The sequence below is a fragment of the Bison bison genome, unplaced genomic scaffold (assembly GCF_000754665.1).
Source record: "Bison bison bison isolate TAMUID 2011002044 unplaced genomic scaffold, Bison_UMD1.0 scf7180017864465, whole genome shotgun sequence".
NCBI classification, from domain to species: Eukaryota; Metazoa; Chordata; class Mammalia; order Artiodactyla; family Bovidae; genus Bison; species Bison bison.
The window spans coordinates 6,434,774-6,443,192 of NW_011495026.1; positions in this window are offsets into that span (position 1 = coordinate 6,434,774).

Genomic DNA, 8,419 nt, shown 5'->3' on the forward strand with positions numbered 1-8,419 from the left:
TCAATTCTTCAGCACTCAGCTTTCTTCACAGTCCAACTCTCACATCCGTACATGACCACAGGAAAAACCATAGCCTTGACTAGATGAACCTTTGTTGACAAAGTAATGTCTCTGCTTTTCAATATGCTATCTAGGTTGGTCATAACTTTCCTTCCAAGAAGTAAGCGTCTTTTAACTTCATGGCTGCAATCACCATCTGCAGTGATTTTGGAGCCTAAAAAATAAAGTCTGACACTGTTTTCACTGTTTTCCCATCTATTTCCCATGAAGTGATGGGACCAGATGCCATGATCTTTGTTTTCTGAATGTTGAGCTTTAAGCCAATTTTTTCACTCTCCTCTTTCACTTTCATCAAGAGGCTTTTTAGTTCCTCTTCACTTTCTGCCATAAGGGTGGTGTCATCTGCATGTCTGAGGTTATTGATATTTCTCCTGGCAATCTTGATTCCAGCTTGTGCTTCTTCCTATTCTTAGGTTGTATTAATTAATGTATTTATGTTTTGACCTCTATCTTTGGCTTAAACCATTGTCATCTCTAGAGCCCATTTTTGAAATATAATGCATATTTTTAGTGTACCTTGTTTTAATTTTCTTCTAATATGTTTGGGATATGACAGCTTTAAAATCTAGGTGTTATAATTGTAAATTTTTTCTCAAACCATAAACAGCCATTTATATTTGTAAACTCCACCATCTTTGTGCTGCAGTGGCATTTAAAATGTTTATTAAAAGCTTCTTTACAATATTCGGTTTCAATATTCAGTTAACTATTGAAAATAATTACTACTTCTGTAGTGAATTTATTTTATTCCTTTATTATGATTTCTTCAGCTGATCACTACAAATATCTAAATATGTATCAAATATGTATGTATTTAATATAGACTTACATAGATATATTCAGATACAAGAGTTAGTGACTAAACAATGACAAGATATTTTAATATATTTATGTAAATAAAAGCAGGTATAAATATTTAGAAATTAACAACAGTATGAGCCATCTTAGGCTTGTGTGTCTCCCCGAATGGTACTTTATTTTTTTAAAAAAAGTAATTATAAGAACACTCAGCAACTTAAGAGATTTGTGAGGAGTGAAAGAAGTAATTTCCCAAGTATAATTGTAGAAAAATGCAACTCAATTATTTTGTGATGTATTAATATGAAATATATTAAATCTGGCAATCACTTCATTTATAGTATAATACTTTACTGGTTACAGAAGAGTCTCCAATGAATGATTGTTTTTTAGTTTTCACACACACAACTGAATAATAATAGAAATCTATACATTTATAGAAACTGATGTACTCAATATCCCAGAATTGACTTGATTGATATTCAAGCACCTGTACAAATAACATTGGAGGAAAGTGAACTGTAGTGTACTTTTTAAATATTTTTAGCAGAGCTTCAGGTTTTAGTTCCCCAGCATGTCCTCCTCAGTGGAAGCTCCAAATTCTAACCCCAGACTACCAGGGAATCCCAGTGGACTTTTGAATATAACAAAATCAATCATAGTTTCTCTTTTTGTTTTTAATTTTTCCTCATGGTTTCACATAAAAATTTTTTTTCAATAAGGCTATTTAATGATGATAGACACTGGGTAAACCAGGACATATTTGATGTTAATACTAACCAATTAAATTGCATTTGCATAAGGCATGAATCAAGAAACAGATTTTCTACAAGTCCTTAACATTGCGTGTTGTTGTTCAATCGCTATGTCATTTCTGACTCTTTGTGACCCCATGGACTGCAACACGCCAGGCTTCCCTGTCCTTCACTATCTCCCTGAGTAATTTCAGCCAATTCTTCCACATTTCTTAAAATTACAAAGTCGAATATGCCTTTACATAATATATCTTAATCTTTATTGCTGATTATTCTCCGTGTTGCAGGATGGATCACATAGAAATGTATACGATCACAGTCATGGATGAGGTAATTTAGAAGCCATAATAAAACATTACATTCAGTAATGCCAATGAAGACACAGTAAGCTTTTCTTTCCATTTAAAAATGTCACCTAGTACAATTATTCTGAAATGCAGGAAACTTCCATGTTAGAATGCTTTCTAATTTTCCTTCAGGTCATCACTTCTATCATCAGAATAAGAGACCAAGAGTTGAGTCAGAGACAAGAGGAAATGAAGATAATTGTAGCCCAGTTTATATGTCAGATTTGTAATGCCAAATGCTTTACAAGCTTTTTACATGTGTTCTGGTTCTTTGCTAATGCAGCTACAATATCTCCAGGGCCTTTAACATCCTTTCTTTCATCTCTCAAGTGGCCCATAAATGATGGTTAAGAGAACACAGGGAAAAAAAAAAAATGACCAGAGGGGTTTTCTAGTCATTCTTTCCAGTTTGATCATTTAAAACAAATTCTTTTTCCTTTAAATTGGTTCTACGTAACTTAGAGAAACAGTTTAAATTTTTAAGGAATCCCACAAGCTAACCAAATATCTAAAAATGTTCCAATCACTCTTCAGGTACTGACAGTGATTTTCAGGGACCCACAGGTAGAGACAAGGACATTCTTGTCTTGGGTATTTTATGGGCAAGTGGAATGTAAGCTTTCCTCTTTCTCCCCTATCAGCGATGATAATAAGCCTAAAAATGGACTCAGCTTCAATTAGGGATGGTTTAATTGACCTGCTGTTGAGTCACCCCTGATTTTCTTGTCACAGATTTTATCTACAACATTTAGAGTGTCTGAAAATGTTGCTTTTTACAATGTGTGTGAAAACTGGGTGAGCTCTAGCCCTCCACAGCTGCTGAAATCACACACATTGCACAGTAGGTTTACCCTCCTCAGAGAAATAACCTTTCTTTCAGTGCATGATTTACTTACTCTTAAATATAAAATAGTTGAATTTGGTAGCTTTCTTTCTCTTATTTTGTTTGTTTGTTTGTTTCATTGTTTTGCCTTCATATGTTAAAGTTAAAATTCAGCAAAACAAATGAATGTTAAAATTCAAAGGCATTTGAAGACCTATAATTCAGTAATGAAAATCAGTATATAGATTATTTTTTTTCATATGAATGCAAGTTTCATGACCTAGAAACTGAACGCTAAACACTAGGTCTGGTTTTGTTGATGGGATTTCTTCACGCAACTATACTAGACTTCAAAAAATCCAGTCAAATATACACATACACATAGTAAAAGCTAAGTTATTTTTTCATTTTAAGAAACTAAATATATTTTTTATTATACACAGAATATGCAAATCTCATTATTGCTCACTATTATTTTTTTTAATTCTAAACATATTATCCATAAAACTACTTCAGTTGTTTGCTTATTTCCATGTAAGCCCTGCCCCTCCCCACCAAAATGCTAAGAGAAACAGATGAATAATGGAATGTTCTGTATCAGCTACCTATGACTATACAGAAATCATCTTGCAATTTTAGAGGCCTAAAAAGGAATTATGTGTTACTGCTCATGAGTATACAGATCAGCAAGGTAATCGTTCCAGTCTAGGACCAGCTCCTTTCTCCTCTGTGGTTTGCTGTCAGTCACCTTGGTAACTGCTTCTAAAAGTTTGCTGGATATTGGTTGGGGTGCCCTGTTTCTCTCTTCCGCTAGGTTTATTCATCTGCTAACGGATTCAAGAAAATGAAGCTCTTTTGAAAATACAGCTGGAGAAAGTTGTAGGCTCCCTGTGAATCAGACTCAAATTCATTCTACTAGCCAAATCCACAATTATTTAGGAGACAGGTCTTGCCCTCTGGATTTACTCTTGGAAGCCTTGGCCATGTCAGAAGGCTATGGGACAAGAATCTTAAGTTTCTTAGAAACCCTTTTATCTAGCTGAGAGGGATGCCTTGGCACTGAGTTAAGTCTTAATAAAGGGTTTTATAATAATACACCCGATTTGATCTTGTTCTCAGAACTTGTTTTATGTTGGAGTCCATGCTAGTTGGGAAGACAGAATATAAGAAGCAATTTTATTTTTATTTATTTTTTAGATCCTTCTAAATTTTTCTTGAAAACTGATTAGATCTTTCTCTAGTTTAAAGATTAATAAACTAAGAGCTTCAGGCCATATTTAGCCAAACTCTTATTTTTGTATGAACTCTGAGCTAAGACTTTAAATTTTCTTTTTTTTTATGGTTAAAAACAATCAAAGGAAGGATAACACTTTGTGATACATGCATATTTTGTTATATTCACATTTCAGTGTTCATAAATAGAGTTTTTTGCAGCACAGCCACACTCATTTATTTACATATTAGCTCTGTTTTTGCACTGCAACAGCAGAATAGAATAGTTGAGACAGACTGAATAGTCGCAAAGTTACTATCTTTACAGAAGTTTGCTGACCTCTGCTCTAATTCTTATCATTCTTGTACTACCTGATGGTATGCCGCTAAAAGGAGTCAACTAACACTTTTTCAACACTTTGTCTGAAAATTATTTTTGTCAACGTCTATCAGTTTATTAGGAACATATCTATCAGTATGTGTTTCGGTATCAGATCAGATCAGTCGCTCAGTCGTGTCCGACTCTTTGCGACCCCATAAACCGCAGCACGCCAGGCCTCCCTGTCCATCACCAACTCCCGGAGTTCACTGAGATTCACATCCACCGAGTCAGTGATGCCATCCAGCCATCTCATCCTCTGTCATCCCCTTCTCTTCCTGCCCCCAATCCCTCCCAGCATCAGAGTAGTCTTGTCAAATATTTTGTTAGTTTATAACATGAGGCTCTGCTTTTCTAGCCTCCAATAGCGGTCTCCCACCAATCTTCCAACCTACATGAAATTGCTCACTGTGTTTCCATTGTCTGCTCCCTGCTTTGCTCTTAAACCAGAGTCTTACATTTTAAGTCAATAGCATCCACTTCTACATACCAATTTCTATATCAATCACTTCTTACAGTTTAAGAAATAAACTCAAAATTCTGCAGCTTAAAACAAAAAGGACTTATTATTGATACTGAGTCTATGAGTCAATTGGGCAGTTGCACTGATCTTGCCTGGGCTTGTTTGTGTATCTGAAATCAACTTGTAGGCTGGTTGGTCTAAAATGATCTTTATTACAGATCTCTTATGGCTGGCTGTTGGCTGGTCCAGCAGGAAAGATTGGGCCATCGTCCTCTTGTCCTTAATCAGATGACCCTAGGCCTGTCCACATAATTATGGTAGGGACATAAAAGAATAAGTGGAAGCATGCAAGGTTTCTTGAGATATGGACTAGGAATTAACACCCCATAGCTTCTTTCTCAAAAGTTAACAAAAGAAACCCAGCTCGAATTTAATAAATGGGGAAATAAATAGGCATCTTGATGAAATAATTGTACTACCTACAATGCTCTTTTAAGAACCTTTTGATACACAGAGTATACAGGCGTACAGAGCATGCAAGCAAATTTGTGTTAGCTGCGCTGCTGCTGCTAAGTTGCTTCACTCATGTCCAACTCAGTGCAACCCCATAGAGAGTCTTAATTCTGAATATATTATGCATAAAAGAAGAATCAATCATTCTATCTTTTCCAGTCCTAACATTGTAATGATGACAAATGAATAATGAAATACTCTCCACAGGTTATTTGCAATGATGAAGATCATATTCAGCTAAAGAATTGGGGAAAGTGCATGTAAAATAACCAAAGAAATGTAAATCCAGGTAACTCAGAGTACTTTTTCATCCTTCTTAAGTGGTCAGCCTAGAAGCTTTTCCTCTCTATTTTAGGATTCCCCACTCTACTCTTAGTTCCACTACGCAGGTGTGCTAAATCACTTCAGTCATGTCCAACTCTTTGTGACCCCATGGACGGTAGCCCACCAAGCTCCTCTCTCCATGGGATTTTCCAGGCAAGAATACTAGAATGGGTTGCCTTGCCCTCCTCTAGGGAATCTTCCCAACCCGGGGATCGAACCCATGTTTTTTACATCTCCTGCATCGGCAGGTGGATTCTTTACCACTAGCACCACCTGGGAAGATGCTCCTTACTCTGTTGCTAGTTATGCCTTGAATGCATTTGTTATATTCCTTTTCCTCAGGATTGTTTTCTTTTGGTAGGTATCATTGGCATAAAAAATAATAGGTAAGATAGCTTTACCAACTATATTTATTTTCCACAATTTTGTGTCCAAGTACTAATCCAAGGGGCTTTATCTTTACTAATTGATGTAACTCGTTGCTCAGAGTAGGGTCTGACGGTTTGAACATTGACTGCCGGCTTCCTGGCTCAGAAACTAGTGCTCTGTAAGACTCTTCCTTATGCATTTCTACTGTTTTCATACTATTAAAATAGAAGAGGAAGAGGGATGTGTCTTGACTTGAATCATTTGGGGTTACCAGATAAAGACACACACACACACACACACACACACACATGCATTTTATGTCTGCCTTGTAAAACTCAGGACAAATTTCCTACTGTGAATGTTAGGATACTCCTTATCTAAAAAAATAGAGAATCAGAAACCTAGGATCAAACACTAAGTGAATCCAATGGGCTTTTACAGGTGGTTTTCTTGAAAGGTCACAGTGTTTATTTTATTAGCTTCTGATGGTATTGTTTCCTTGAAGCATAGAATTGTCACCAAGCTGGAAGAATTATTTTCCTTTCCTAGAGACTCTTATGGGGAGCTTTGTCTGGGGTTTGTATGGTGGCTGCAAAGCCACCTGAGACTAAGAGAGAATCTTTCCTCCAAACATAAGATGAGAGAGAGGCAAAAGTTTTTACAATTTGCTTTGTAGCACTGCCAACACAAGGGAAAGTATCCAAAGAGTTAGACTTTTTAAAAGAGGTTGTTTTTATAGGTTGCCTTATTAAAAACTTATTTTTTTGTAATCAGAGATTTACCCTCTTTAGAAGAGGAGTGTGCTCTGGGGTCATCTTCACCTCCTACTTATAAGAGTGAAATGTGATTCCCTTTTTATTCAAGTGCTGAGTCCTATTCATTTCCAGTGATATCCAAAATGTCACTTCCTCAGACAGTCCTGCTCTCTGATTTTTTTTTTAATTATGTATTTACTTAAATTTAAGACTACTTTTTCAAGTATATTTAGTGAGACTTTGCGTGTCAGTGTGGACCAGCCTCCAACTTCTGGACGGAGCCATACTTTCTCCAGAGTCTGGTATTCATTGGTTACTTTAAAAAGACCCAGCAGATATGTTTATAGTTTCCAATATCTGAGGCCAGATCACCTCTCTGTGTTGGGTGTTTCCAGACTAGTCTTTACAAATGAAGTGGAAACAGTGAGAGGATTTATAATTCTCCTCTGTGAGTTACCTCAGACATAGGAAGTGGGCATATGAATCGACCTTTCTATCCTATTCCATATGCACTTTCCCTCTAGTCTAATTCAGTAACATATGCATTCAGTTAGCTGCTTCATCTCAATTCCCTCATTTCCCTACCCATCCCTGCACAAACCTTAATCTGCAAGGTCATCAGAGTCTTGGAAAAACAACTGTGAATAATTAATTTATCAATTCTAGGTGCAATTTGTGAAGTTCAATGGATTCTGAAGAACTTTAATGTGATTTATGAGCCTATTTATTCATAAGTTTTATCAGTTTCTTCAAATACGTACTAGTAGGTATAGAGCCACATTCATTTCTCCTACTCTTCATTCAGTTCAGTTCAGTTCAGTCACTCAGTTGTGTCCAACTCTTTGTGACTCTGTGGACCACAGCATGCCAGGCTTCCCTGTCCTTCACCAACTCCCAGAGCTTGCTCAAACTCATGCCCATCAAGTAAGTGATGCCATCCAACCGTCTCATCCACTGTCATCCACTTCTCCTGCTTCCAATCTTTCCCAGCATCAGGATCTTTTCAAATGAATCAGCTCCTCACATCAGGTGGCCATAGTATTGGAGCTTCAGCTTCAGCATCAGTCCTTCCAATGAATACTCAGAGCTGATTTCCTTTAGGATTGACTGGTTGGATCTCCTTGCTGTCCAAGGGACTCTCAAGAGTCTTCTCCAAAACCACAGTTCAAAAGTATCAATTCTTCAGTGCTGAGCTTCCTTTATGGTCCAACTCTCACATCCATACATGACTACTGGAAAAAAAATAATTTTGACTAGAAGGACGTTTATTGGCAAAGTAATGTCTCTGCTTATTAATATGCTGTCTAGGTTGGTCATTGCTTTTCTTCCAAGGAGCAAGTGTCTTAATTTCATGGCTGCAGTCACCATCTGCAGTGATTTTGGAGCCCAAGAAAATAAAGTCTCTGACTGTGTCCATTGTTTCCCCATCTATTTGCCATGAAGTGATGGGCCCAGATGCCATGATCTTCGATTTTTGAATGTTCAGTTTCAAGCCAACTTTTTCACTCTCCTCTTTCATGTTCATCAAGAGGCTCTTTAGTTCTTCTTTACTTTCTGCCATAAGGGCAGTGTCATCTGCATATCTGAGGTTATTGATATTTCTCCCAACAATATTGATTCC